The sequence below is a fragment of the Caretta caretta genome, chromosome 5 (genome assembly GCF_965140235.1).
Source record: "Caretta caretta isolate rCarCar2 chromosome 5, rCarCar1.hap1, whole genome shotgun sequence".
In the NCBI taxonomy this organism is placed as follows: domain Eukaryota; kingdom Metazoa; phylum Chordata; order Testudines; family Cheloniidae; genus Caretta; species Caretta caretta.
In genome coordinates this window covers 78,465,728-78,480,016 of record NC_134210.1, presented here as the reverse complement: position 1 = coordinate 78,480,016, position 14,289 = coordinate 78,465,728, and the positions used below count along the sequence as shown (strand labels likewise).

The window sequence follows — 14,289 nt, the reverse complement described above, 5'->3', positions numbered from 1 at the left end:
TCCTCTAAGGCATTGCCAGGAGCTGCAGGAGGGAGGCACAAATGTAGTAATCATACAAAAACAAAGGATTTAGTACAATATTTTATTCCACTTTGCTGGGGGTTGTTTTTTAGGTCTTGGCTTCAGACTGCGTATCCCTCTGGGCCCGTCAACATCTGGTACCTGTAGTACTGTCTTCACATTCTGGGCAGGAGTTTATAGGTTTCATTTCATGAATCATTCACAAGCTGCATGGATGCCAAAGTTATTTATCTCTTTATCCTTTCGCAGTATTTTTCTCCTTCAGCCTATGGCAGAAATGCTGAGCAATGCTAATAAGACATGATCTAATACATGATCTAATTCCCTTCTGTGTTTAAGTAGTTCCTTCAGATGCCAGTACAGCCATGCTACCTGAATTATACATGAATCTGTGAGAGTGATTAGGGGAAGAGTGATAACAAGATATCTGGTAGAAACAAAAATACACATGGAATTTTTGGCACCTACGATAACAGAATTGTAGGCCATCCCCTACTTTCCCTGACTTCCAGGTAAGCAAAACTCTAGACTAAGGTCTATTAAGTCTCTTGACAGCAGTGAGCACCAATGCTTTCTTCTGCTACTTAATCAACTCCCTAATTTTTCCCATTGTCTCAACAATCTCCAAGGGAAAAAAGTCAGGTTTGAATTCTAGTTCATCTGTGAGCAGGACTTTGTCACTATCATATTCCTGAAAATAGTAGAAAGCCCAGCATGACTGTTTGAAGAAGATTCCATATAGTTCTGTAAGCAGTGAGTAAAAAAATTCCAAAAGCAAGTGGATTAAAAACTATATTACTAGATACAAATAACCCCTCAAAGAGAGAACAATATACATTTGGCACGACCTGTGCTATGTAATTAGGAATAAAATAAATTTATTTAATCTGAATATCTGCCTCTTCCCATCTTGATTTACATGTAGGTTGCTACTTTAAAGTAGCTTAAGAAACAACCAGATTAGTTCATCATGACAAGTACTATTTGCTACAACTTTAAAACTGGCTCCATTTGCATGAGGATGGCACAATTTACTGTGGGTTATTACACCTTTGAAAATACATGGTGCAACATGTTTCTCATCACTTATCACTAACTCTCATATGCTGGCCATTTTATTTCCCTGCAGAGATATGACATTTATATTGGATATTTTTTATTGAGATGAGTGATGCTGTAGTAAGGACTAAAATGAGGCTTGTGAGTTATTTTATTTTTAAAGAGCATTGTATGGTAAAATACTTTAAAAAGGGTTTATCTCTATTGTTTGGAAATCCCTCATAGGAACTTGAAAATGAACTCTTTCCTTATAATTCCTTTTTCTTCTGGCAAATATTGTTTTCGTTTGCTTCTTTTGGTTTGCTATATTACTAAAGAAACTTGAAATGTAGAACCGAGTCTCTTCACTACCAATGTGTTTAAAGGGAGTTATATTTTAAGAACAAACAGAGTGACAATGACCCTTTAAAGGTCAAATGTACGCAAACATAACTAATTATGTTAACGAGTCTCAAACCACGAGAGGAAAATATACGTCATGATGTTGCTGGTGCCGTGTACCTTTAGGTTGCTTGGATTTCTGGTGTTCAGAACGGTACCTGCAGGACCTGCATGGCTCTGCTTCAGATGATGACTCTCCATGCCCAGGCTGTCACATTCTCTTCTTCAGCTTGAGGCCAGGGTTCCAGTTCCTTCACAGTCAAAACTCAATGCAACTTTATGACTAATCAAACCATTATTTACTGGCATTTTCCAGAACAGAAGGAAAAGATTAAATGTATGAGTTGGGATATTAGGAGACGTCCCCTCTAGGAGCCTCACTGTGTTTAAGCTGTCCCTTTCATAATCAGCTTCTGTGCCTGGCAGTCAGAGGTTTAAGGACACCCAGAGCATGGGGTTCAGTCCCTAATCTCTTGGCGAATAGCCACTGATGGACCTATCCTCCATGAACTTATCTAATTATTTTTTTAACCCAACCAGACTCCTTGTTGTTTTTGTGGCTACAAACTGACACAGCTACCTCCTGATTTTCTGAACCCAGTTATACTTTTGGCCATGGCAATTCCACAGGTTGACTGTGCATTGTGTGAAGAAGTACTTTCTTTTGCTTGTTTTTAACCTGATGCCCTAATTTCATTGGGTGACCTCAGGTTCTTGTGTTATGTGAAAGGGCAAACATCACTTTTCTAATCACTTTCTCCATGCCATTCAGGAGTTTATACACCTCTATCGGATCCCCCCCCTTAGGCATCTCTTTTCTAAATGTACAGTTGTAGTCTTTTTAATCTCTCTTCATATGGAAGATGTTCTATCCCACAAATCATTTTTGTTGTCCTTCTCTGTACCTTTTCCAGTTCTAATATATCTTTTTTGGGGATGGGGTGACAAGAACTGCACACAGCATTCAGGGTGTGGGCATACTGCAGATTTATATAGTGGCATTAGGCTATTTTTTGTTTTATTATCTATACCTTTCCTAATGGTTCTTAACATTCTGTTATCTTTTTGACTGCTGCACTTTGAGTGGATGTTTTCAGAGAACTATGTACAATAACTCCAATATATCTTTCTTGAGTTGTAACAGCTAATTTAGACCCCATCATTTTGAATGTCTGCAAATGTTGCCACCTTACTGTTCACCCCTTTGTCCAGATCATTTATGAATATCTTGAACAGCGCAGATCCCAGTATAGATCCTTGAGGGAGGTCTCACTATTTACTTCTCTCCATTGTGAAAACTGACCTTTTACTCCTAGCCTTTGTTTCTTATCTTTTAACTAGTTACTGATCCACAAGAGGACCTTCCCATCTTCCTGCTTATCTCATGCCTGCTTTTGAAAATCCAAATACAACATATTGATCATCCTTGTCCACATGTTTATTGACACCTTTAAAGAATTCTAATCGATTGATGAGGCATGATATCCCTTTATAAAAGCCATGTTGACTCTTCCCCAAGATATCATATTCATCTATGTGTCTTATTATTTTGTTCTTTACTATAGGTTCAACCAATTTGCCTGATACTGAAGTTAGGCTTAGTGGCCTGTTGTTGCCAGGATTGCCTTTGGAACCTTTTTTAGTGAGCTGTAGCTCACGAAAGCTCATGCTCAAATAAATTGGTTAGTCTCTAAGGTGCCACAAGTACTCCTTTTCTTTTTGCGAATACAGACTAACACGGCTGTTACTCTGAAACCCATTGTTAAATTCGTGACCCCAACCACCCACGCCCTCCCCCCCGGTCAGCTATTCAGAGAGGCTGATTTGAATGGTAAGTTACACAGCACATTTAGTAGTTGTGCAATTTCACGTTGAGGTCCTTCAGAACTTCTGGTGAATATCAGCTGGTCCTGGTGACTTATTATTGTTTAATTACCAGTTTGTTCCAAAATCTCCTCTACTGACACCTCAATCTGGGAAAGTTCCTCACAGTTGTCACCTAAAAAGAATGGCTCAGGTGCAGGGCCGTTCTTAGGATTTATGGGGCCCTATGCAGTATTATTAAACTGGTGCCCCATGCCCGACTTGGGGCACAGCCACAACCCCTGCCCACGGACCCCCAGAAGAACCACCCCCACCCCCATTGAGACACACACCGAGCTTCGTATGCAGCAGACGCTGCGGCAGCCCAGGCTCGCAGCCCGGGGTGGGAAGGGACGAGGCAGCAAAGGATACTGAGCCGCCTGGCCCATCTCATGGTGACGGCGAGTCACAGTTCCCTGCAGAGACCCCCATACCCTCTCCCTCATGCAGAATGTACCACGCCGGCACATTCAGCTCTATGAATACAGCTCCTGCCTAAGGAGACTGCAGCGTACGCTGGGTGTGCGGGACCAACCCACTCTTACCTGCTGTCCTGGTGGTGCCCCAAATTTTTGGGTGCCCTAAGCAGCCACGTATGCCATGTATGCCTAAGGATGGCCTTGCTCAGGTGTGGGGATCACCCACACATCCGTTGCAGTGAAAAGCAATGCAAAGAAATCATTTAGCTTCTCCACAAGTCTTGTCTTCCTTGAGTACTCCTTTAGCACCTCCACAATAACAGAATAACAGAGACTTGGTGGGATAACTCACATGACTAGAGTACTGTCATGGATGGTTATAAACTGTTCAGGAAGGACAGGCAGGGCAGAAAAGGTGGGGGAGTAGCACTGTATGTAAGGGAGCAATATGACTGCTCAGAGCTCCGGTACGAAACTGCAGAAAAACCTGAGTGTCTCTGGATTAAGTTTAGAAGTGTGAGCAACAAGAGTGATGGAGTGGTGGGAGTCTGCTATAGACCACCGGACCAGGGGGATGAGGTGGATGAGGCTTTCTTCCGGCAACTCGCAGAAGCTACTAGATCGCACGCCCTGGTTCTCATGGGTGACTTTAATTTTCCTGATATCTGCTGGGAGAGCAATACAGCGGTGCATAGACAATCCAGGAAGTTTTTGGAAAGTGTAGGGGACAATTTCCTGGTGCAAGTGCTAGAGGAGCCAACTAGGGGGGAAGCTTTTCTTGACCTGCTGCTCACAAACCGGGAAGAATTAGTGGGGGAAGTGGGATCTGGGAGGCAGTGACCATGAGTTGGTTGAGTTCAGGATCCTGACACAGGGAAGAAAGGTGAGCAGCAGGATACGGACCCTGGACTTCAGGAAAGCAGACTTCGACTCCCTCAGGGAACAGATGGCTAGGATCCCCTGGGGGACTAACATGAAGGGGAAAGGAGTCCAGGAGAGCTGGCTGTATTTCAAGGAATCCCTGTTGAGGTTACAGGGACAAAGCATCCCAATGAGTCGAAAGAATAGTAAATATGGCAGGCGACCAGCTTGGCTTAACGGTGAAATCCTAGCGGATCTTAAACATAAAAAAGAAGCTTACAAGAAGTGAAAGGTTGGACATATGACCAGAGAAGAGTATAAAAATATTGCTCGGGCATATAGGAATGAAATCAGGAGGGCCAAATCGCACCTGGAGCTGCAGCTAGCAAGAGATGTCACGAGTAACAAGAAGGGTTTCTTCAGGTATGTTGGCAACAAGAAGAAAGCCAAGGAAAGTGTGGGCCCCTTACTGAATGAGGGAGGCAACCTAGTGACAGAGGATGTGGAAAAAGCTAATGTACTCAATGCTTTTTTTGCCTCTGTCTTCACTAACAAGGTCAGCTCCCAGACTGCTGCGCTGGGCATCACAACATGGGGAGTAGATGGCCAGCCCTCTGTGGAGAAAGAGGTGGTTAGGGACTATTTAGAAAAGCTGGACGTTGCACAAGTCCATGGGGCCGGACAAGTTGCATCCGAGAGTGCTAAAGGAATTGGCGGCTGTGATTGCAGAGCCATTGGCCATTATCTTTGAAAACTCGTGGCGAACCGGGGAAGTCCCAGATGACTGGAAAAAGGCTAATGTAGTGCCAATCTTTAAAAAAGGGAAGAAGGAGGATCCTGGGAACTACAGGCCAGTCAGCCTCACCTCAGTCCCCGGAAAAATCATGGAGCAGGTCCTCAAGGAATCAATCCTGAAGCACTTACATGAGAGGAAAGTGATCAGGAACAGTCAGCATGGATTCACCAAGGGAAGGTCATGCCTGACTAATCTAATCGCCTTCTATGATGAGATTACTGGTTCTGTGGATGAAGGGAAAGCAGTGGATGTGTTGTTTCTTGACTTTAGCAAAGCTTTTGACATGGTCTCCCACAGTATTCTTGTCAGCAAGTTAAAGAAGTATGGGCTGGATGAATGCACTATAAGGTGGGTAGCAAGTTGGCTAGATTGTCGGGCTCAACGGGTAGTGATCAATGGCTCCATGTCTAGTTGGCAGCCGGTGTCAAGTGTAGTGCCCCAGGGGTCGGTCCTGGGGCCGGTTTTGTTCAATATCTTCATAAATGATCTGGAGGATGGTGTGGATTGCACTCTCAGCAAATTTGCGGATGATACTAAACTAGGAGGAGTGGTAGATACGCTGGAGGGCAGGGATAGGATACAGAGGGACCTAGACAAGTTGGAGGATTGGGCCAAAAGAAATCTGATGAGGTTCAATAAGGATAAGTGCAGGGTCCTGCACTTAGGACGGAAGAACCCAATGCACCGCTACAGACTAGGGACCGAATGGCTAGGCAGCAGTTCTGCGGAAAAGGACCTAGGGGTGACAGTGGACGAGAAGCTGGATATGAGTCAGCAGTGTGCCCTTGTTGCCAAGAAGGCCAATGGCATTTTGGGATGTATAAGTAGGGGCATAACGAGCAGATTGAGGGACGTGATCGTTCCCCTCTATTCGACATTGGTGAGGCCTCATCTGGAGTACTGTGTCCAGTTTTGGGCCCCACACTACAAGAAGGATGTGGATAAATTGGAGAGAGTCCAGCGAAGGGCAACAAAAATGATTAGGGGTCTGGAACACATGACTTATGAGGAGAGGCTGAGGGAACTGGGATTGTTTAGTCTGCAGAAGAGAAGAATGAGGGGGGATTTGATAGCTGCTTTCAACTACCTGAGAGGTGGTTCCAGAGAGGATGGTTCTAGACTATTCTCAGTGGTAGAAGAGGACAGGACAAGGAGTAATGGTCTCAAGTTGCAGTGGGGGAGCTTTAGGTTGGATATTAGGAAAAACTTTTTCACTAGGAGGGTGGTGAAACACTGGAATGCGTTACCTAGGGAGGTGGTAGAATCTCCTTCCTTAGAAGTTTTTAAGGTCAGGCTTGACAAAGCCCTGGCTGGGATGATTTAATCGGGGATTGGTCCTGCTTTGAGCAGGGGGTTGGACTAGATGACCTCCTGAGGTCCCTTCCAACCCTGATATTCTATGATTCTATGATTCTATGATCATACCCTGGCCCCACTGACTGTTTGGCAGGCTTCCTGCTTCTGATGTACTTAAAAAAATTGCTGTTACATTTTGTGTCTTTTGGTAGTTGCTCTTCAAATTCTTTCTTGATCTGCCTTATTATACTTTATACATGACCTACCAGAGTTTACGTTCCTTTCTATTTTCTCACTAGAATTTGATCTCCAGTTTTTAAAGGATTCCTTTTTGCCTCCAACTGCCTCTTTTTCTGTGTTGTTTAGCCATGGTAGCATTTTTTTTTTTTTTTGGTCCTCTTACTTTTTTTTTAAATTTGGGGTATACATGTAGTTTGAGCCTCTATTATGGTGTTTTTATATAGTCTCCATGCAGTTTGCAGGCATGGTCACCTTTGTGACTGTTCCTTTTAATTTCTATTTAACTAGCTTCCTCATTTTTGTGTAGTTCCCCTTTTGTGAAGGGGAACTACACAGAAATGAGGAAGCTAGTTAAATAGAAATGCAACTGTGGTGGGTTTAAATGCAACTGTGGTGGGTTTCTTTGGCATTTTTCCCCTTACAAATATGTTAAATTTAATTACATTGTGGCTGCTATTACTAAACGATTCAGCTATATTCACCTTATGGACCAGATCCTGTTCTCCACTTAGGACTAAATCAAGAATTGCCTCTCCCCTTGTAGATTCCAGGACAAGATGTTTCAAAAAGTAATAATTTATTATGCCTTGAAATTTTATCTCTATATCCTTTCCTGAGGTGACCTATGCCCAGTCAACATGAGGATAGTTGAAATCCCCCATTTTAATTGCATTTTCTGCATTTGTAGCCTCTCTAATCTCTCTGAACGTTTCACAATCACCATTACCATCTTTGTCAGGTGGTCGGTAGTATTGTCCTACTGCTACACTCATATTGTTCAAGAATGGAATTGCTATCCATAAAGATTCTATGGTACAATTTGATTCACTTAAGATTTTTACTTTATTTGACTCTATGCTTTCTTTCACACATAGTGTCATTCCCCCACCAGCATGACCTACTCTGTCATCCCTGTACATTTTATACCCTGGTATTACAGTGTTCCATTGATTTTCCTCATTCCACCAAGTTGTCGTGATACCTATCATATCAATATCCTCATTTATCCTCATCCAGGCAGTCTAGTTCACCCAATCTTAGTATGTAGACTACTAGCATTTTGTCTATATTCACTTGCTTGCCTTCATGTATTATATAAATGGGACTCTTTTCTGTTTGACTGTTCCTCACTAGCTCCTGCCTGTACTTTACCAACTTCTTTGTTATCCTCTTTACTAGGATAGGGAGTTCCTCCTTTAATAAATTCACCCTAAGGGCTTTCTCCCAGCCTTAGTTTAAAAAAATCATCTACAATGTTTTCAATTTTACATGCCAGCAATCTGGTTCTGTTTTGGTTTAGGTGGAACCCATCCTTCCTGTATAGGCTACTCCTTTCCCAAAAGGTTCCCCAGTTCCTAATAAACCTAAAACCCTGCTCCCCTACACCATCGGCTTATCCATGCATTGAGACCCCGCAGAACTGCTTCTCTTTCTGACATGTCTCTACAGAGAAATGTGCCATGTGCTTAATAATCAACATAGTATAAGTCAATTAGTTTTAATGTGTAGAGATCACAAATTTCAGTATACGTTACTGTGTAGATAAGACTTCTTTTTCTTTTGAAGAAAGGGCAATTAAAAAGGGGGTTGTTATACAGTGAAACCTGCACAAAACACCACCTTTTTGGGCAACCTTCTGCTACACACTGCCTCTGAGTATTTCTAAACATATTCAGTCCCATTCTGCTCTAGATTTATTAGAAGACCACTTCCACTAAGTAGCCAGTTTTTCCTGGTCCATTGAATGATTACTTAAGAGAGATTTTACTGTACTTTCTTCTATCCTGGTATTGACTTATGATAAAAGAAAAAGTTTCTCACTGATTAACTCATTTTTTCAAAATTACATCCATCTCTTTGCCCATTTCAAATAAGTTATTTCAATGTCCCTGTCCAGCTGGGTGAAAAAAAATCTCTTTGCATACATTTCATTTAACTGTTTTTTTGGGGGGGTATTATTAAAGACCAAGGGAACACCTCTTTTCAAATTCCATGAGCATTAACATGAATCATTAATATGTATATGGTGCTATAGGAGGTCAACACACCTTCTAGAGAATAAAGAAACAATCCCTGCCCCAAGGAGCTAGCAATCTAGTTCAACAAAGGTAGGACGTTTGTACGCAATGTAGTTTAATTGAGTTACATAGCTGTAGGAATCAAATATAGATATGAAAAAATGATAAATTGAACAGGCTGGTCACATCTATTACAGTGAAAAAGAGTGTAAGTTCAATCCATCTTAGTTTGCTTTCTTAGTTGGGAATTCTAAATTCACAAATGGTAATTACTGAAACGGGGGAACAGAGACTCAAACTGCATGATTGCTCACAAAAAGACAATAATACAGGCAATAAACCAAACACAACCCAACATAAAATATATGTCTAGACCTTTGAGTCCACAAGCAGTGCAGAACAACTTCAAAAAAGTTTTAAACAGAAGCTTTAAGAAGGTAAATTCACCCCCCACCCTTTTTTTTTCTTAAAACAAGGCAAAATCACCAGAAGTTATTCTTCCCCAGTGACAGTAATTAGATTGTGAAAGAGGAAGATGATTGTGTCATTAAACCACAGGACTGGGGATGAGGAGTTCTGAATTCTGTTCCTGGGCAGCCTTCCTGTATGAACTTGAACAAATCACTTACCCAAGAAGCCTCCAACCTCAGTTGGGACCTCTGTCATGCTATAGTAATGCAGGATATAAATAATAATTGCACCTCCAGTTCACCCATCTGTACAAAGAGGATAATGACACTTTGTTACTCTACAGGGTGCTGTGAGATTGATTAATTAACCTTTGCAAAGTGCCAGAGATCCTTGATTGGAAAGTACTATAGAAGTAATTTTATTATGCTCACCAGTGTGAAGAGATTTAAGGTTTAGTCTTTTGAAAAATGGTCTTTTTCAACATCTCCCTCTCTCTCTCTCTCTCTCTCGCCTCTTCCAGAAGAACATTATGTGAACCCATAGGTCTGGAATGGTGTGAAGACTGAGCAGAAAGGAAATTCACAGAGGAGAAAATAAATGTCTCATTTACTGCAATCTTGTGGTCTAAACAGAGGAAACCACAGCCAGATGTCAGTGTTTTTGTGCAGGGAAGGGGGATAACGCGAGGACTTTTGCATTCCTGAGATTACAGAGCATTGCAGACAGCCAAAGTGTACAATTCTTATCTATGGCAAAAGAGAGGCTTTCTGAAGTACAGAAACTAAGTTCACACAGTGGGTGAACAGTCTGTTACTCATCCTTTCAAATTATATTTAATGCACCCACCCATTGCTCTGTTTATGTGCCAAACCTGGAAGAAACTTAAAGGTAAAATAAATGGATAAATTTAACAGTTGTACTGTGTTTCAGCTGGGGACTGCAGTGTATGGTGTCAGACCTTGGACCAAAAACAAGCAATCTTCTGTGGATGGTGGTGTTTAAAGCATATCTTATTGAACACAGTACAGTACATCACAGAAAAATCTCCATCTGTTTAACATTAAATTTATAATAAACATTCTAAAGAAAGGAATATTGAAAGCAAATATATACTTGAAAGCAAATTCTGAGCTCTTGGGACTAGTAATCCTTCTAGTAATAGCTCCCTAATGCTTAATGGCCTGGTCTTTACAGAAAATGCGAGCAATAAAATGCACAGTATCATGATGGTGAGGAAGCATCAGATTCTGTTGTTGGGAAACTGATGAAAGCTAAAAATTATATATCTAACACACAGGCATTATGTGGTTATATGGGTACCAACATTCATATGGTGCAATCAACTCAGAAATAAGGATATCACATTTAACTTCACTTTTTGATGTATATTCTTACTTTTATAAAATATAGTTAACAGTCCCAGTCTGTTTGGGTATATCAGATATCTGCCTATCGGCAGATTTACTTCATAATGCCCATTTTTCTTGCCCTTTTCAATACTCAGTTAATTCTCCGAACCACTGCTAGGAGCATGGTTAAAGGGATATGGATTCTTTAACCCCACAAGTCACAAGTTCAAATCTAGTGCAAGCCGGTAGTGTCTGAAGGTGGTTCCTTTCTGACAGCTGCTTACTGGTCTATATGAACTGTGTAATGCCACTGGACATGTGCATAACATAAAACTAGTCTCATGCACTAATTGGCATGCACATAGGCAGTTGCAGAACAGCTAAAGCGAGGTCATCATGAATGAAGTATCCATTCACCCTAGAGATGGTCCCCGAAGGTCAGGGCTGAGGCAAATTGGCTGGGTAGTGAAGGGAAACCATGTGATGTATCAATTATGTGGATGAAGAGAGAACCTCAATTTCCCAGGCTCTCTCTCAACTTTTGTCAGAGCTACCTGTACCTTTTCCATCGAAGAGCCTTTCAACTCAAATAAATAAGTTACTTACAACTGCTTAAAAATTAACTTACATTTCTTAAAAGAAGTAATTTGTAGTAATATTTAGAAATTGGTACTAGTTGCTAGATAGTAAATATTAACTAAATTATATAGTATTGCTTTTATTTAGCAATTGAATTGCTGCCTCATTAATAAGAAGTCATTAGTCGTGAATTATGAAATATTACTTGCAGAACAGTGGTTTCGCTTTGAGGGATAGGTCACCTCATCTTCTCCAGGCTTCTCTCCTGCCCACAAACGCACTTTTATCAGCAATCCTGAAACATATGAGGATTGGACCATGGCCCAATTAACTCTCCTGTGGGCCTGGGACTATTAGATTTTCTGGGGCTCCTGTATACAAGTCTTTTTCCTAATTTAAAAGAAAATGATCACAATTATGGCATCAAGGCTATTAACACTATACTAAGCTTGCCATTTAATTAACATAAAGCCATTCTGTGGTTACAGTTATAGTTCAGAACATGTAGAATATAGTTCAGTTAATTCAAAATAGCCTACTTCTTACCTTAGAACAGCTGTTATATTAGTGTCTTTCTGGAAAGGAGTTTAGGAGCAGGAGTATCAGGGGGTAGCCATGTTAGTCTGTATCCACAAAAACAACAAGGAATCCAGTGGCACCTTAAAGACTAACAGATTTATTTGAGTATAAGCTTTCATGGGTAAAAACCCCACTTCTTCAGATGCATGGAGTGAAAATTACAGATGCAGACATAAATATACTGACACTTGAGAAGGGAGCTACCTCACAAGTGGAGAACCAGTGCTGACAGGGCCAATTCAATCAGGGTGGATGTAGTCCACTCCCAAATAATAGATCAGGAGGTGTTAATTCCAGGAGAGGCAAAGCTGCTTTTGTAATGAGCCAGCCACTCCCAGTTCCTATTCAAGCCCAAATTAATGGTGTTAAATTTGCAAATGAATGTTAGTTCTGCTGTTTCTCTTTGAAGTCTGTTTCTGAAGTTTTTTTGTTCAAGTATAGCTACTTTCAAATCTGTTGTAGAATGTCCAGGAAGATTGAAGTGTTCTCCTACTGTTACCATTCCTGATATCTGATTTGTGTCCGTTAATTCTTTTACGTAGGGACTGTCCGGTTTGGCCAATGTACATGGCAGAGGCGCATTGCTGGCACATGATGGCATATATAACATGAGTAGACGTGCAGGTGAATGAGCATCTGATGGTGTGGCTGATGTGGTTCGGTCCTCTGATGGTGTTGCTAGAGTAGATATGGGGACAGAGTAGGCAACGAGATTTCCTACAGGGATTGGTTCCTGAGTTAGTGTTTCTGTGGTGTAGTGTGGTGTGGATTGTTTTCTAGGATAGGTTGTAGATCGTTGATAATGTGCTGGAGAGGTTTTAGCTGGGGAGCGGTATGTGATGGCCAGTGGTGTTCTGTTATTTTCCTTGTTGGGTCTGTCCTGTAGTAGGTGATTTCTGGGTACCTGTCTCGCTCTGTCAATCTGTTTCCTCACTTCCCCAGGTGGGTATTGTAGTTTTAAGAATGCTTGATAAAGATCTTGTCTGACGGATTGGAGCAAATTCGGTTGTATCTTAGGGCTTGGCTGTAGACAATGGATCACGTGATGTGTCCTGGATGGAAGCTAGAGGCATGTAGGTAAGTATAGCGGTCAGTAGGTTTCTGGTATAGGGTGGTGTTTATGTGACCATCACTTATTTGCACTGTAGTGTCCAGGAAGTGGATCTCAGAGGTTGATGGTGGGGTGGAAATTATTGAAATCCAGGTGGAATTCTTCAAGGGCCTCCTTCCCATGGGAAGATGTCATCATTGTAGCACAAGTAGAGGAGGGTCGCTAGGGGACGAGAGCTGAGGAAGCGTTGTTCTAAATCAGCCATAAAAATGTTGGCCTACTGTGGGGCCATGCAGGTACCCATAGCAGTGCCACTGACTTGAAGATATAAGTTGTCCCCAAATCTGAAATGGTTGTGAGTGAGGACAAAGTCACAAAGCTCAGCCACGAGGTGTGCCATGGCCTCATCAGGAATACTGTTTTTGACAGCTTGTAGTCCATCCTCATGTGGAATATTGGTATAAAGAGCTTCTACATCCATGGTGGCCAGGATGGTGTTTTCAGGAAGATCACCAATGCATTGTAGTTTCCTCAGGAAGTCAGTGGTGTCTCGAACATAGCTAGGAGTGCTGGTAGCATAGGGTCTGAGGTGAGAGTACAACTAGCCAAATAATCCTGCTGTAAGAGTGCTGATGCCTAAGATGATTGGGTGTCCAGGGTTTCCAGGTTTATGGATCTTGGATAGCAGATAGAATACCCCTGCTCAGGGCTCTGGGGGTGTGTCCGTGTAGATTTGTTCCCGTGCTGTAGCGGGGAGTTTCTTGAGCAGATGGTGTAGTTTCTTTTGGTAACCCTCAGTGGGGTCAGAGGATAGTGGCCTATAGAATGTGGTGTTGGAGAGTTGCCTGGCAGCCTCCTGTTCATAATCCTACCTGTTCATTATGACAACAGCACCTCCTTTGTCAGCCCCTTTGATTTTAATGTCAGAGTTGTTTCTGAGGCTGTGGATGGCGTTGCGTTCTGTATGGCTGAGGTTATGGGGCAAGTGATGCTGTTTGTTCACAATTTCAGCCTGTGCACATCTGCGGAACACTTCAATCTTCCTGAACATTCTATAAGAGATTTGAAAGTAGCTATACTTGAACAAAAAAACTTCAGAAACAGACTTCAAAGAGAAACAGCAGAACTAACATTCATTTGCAAATTTAACAGTATTAATTTGGCCTTGAATAGGGACTGGGCGTGGCTGGCTCATTACAAAAGCAGCTTTGCCTCTCCTGGAATTAACATCTCCTGATCTATTATTGGGAGTGGACCACATCCACCCTGATTGAATTGGCCCTGTCAGCACTGGTTCTCCACTTGTGAGGTAACTCCCTTCTCTTCATGTGCCAGTATATTTACGTCTGCATCTGTAATTTTCACT

The 14,289-nt window shown here is 41.9% G+C and overlaps 1 protein-coding gene across 2 annotated transcripts in view; it reads right to left on the bottom strand.

Annotated features, from left to right (window-relative positions):
* The window catches only part of ZNF475 (zinc finger protein 475), a 54,370-nt gene extending 44,413 nt beyond the window's left edge, over window positions 1-9,957 (bottom strand). Inside the window, exon 1 of one of the 2 annotated variants that reach the window (XM_075128623.1) lies at window positions 9,797-9,957. The gene's annotated coding sequence lies outside the window, so the exon portion shown is untranslated. The remainder of the gene's footprint in view (window positions 1-9,796) is intronic. The other variant, XM_048849406.2, reaches the window with a different exon arrangement.
* Window positions 9,958-14,289: the final 4,332 nt, after the last annotated feature.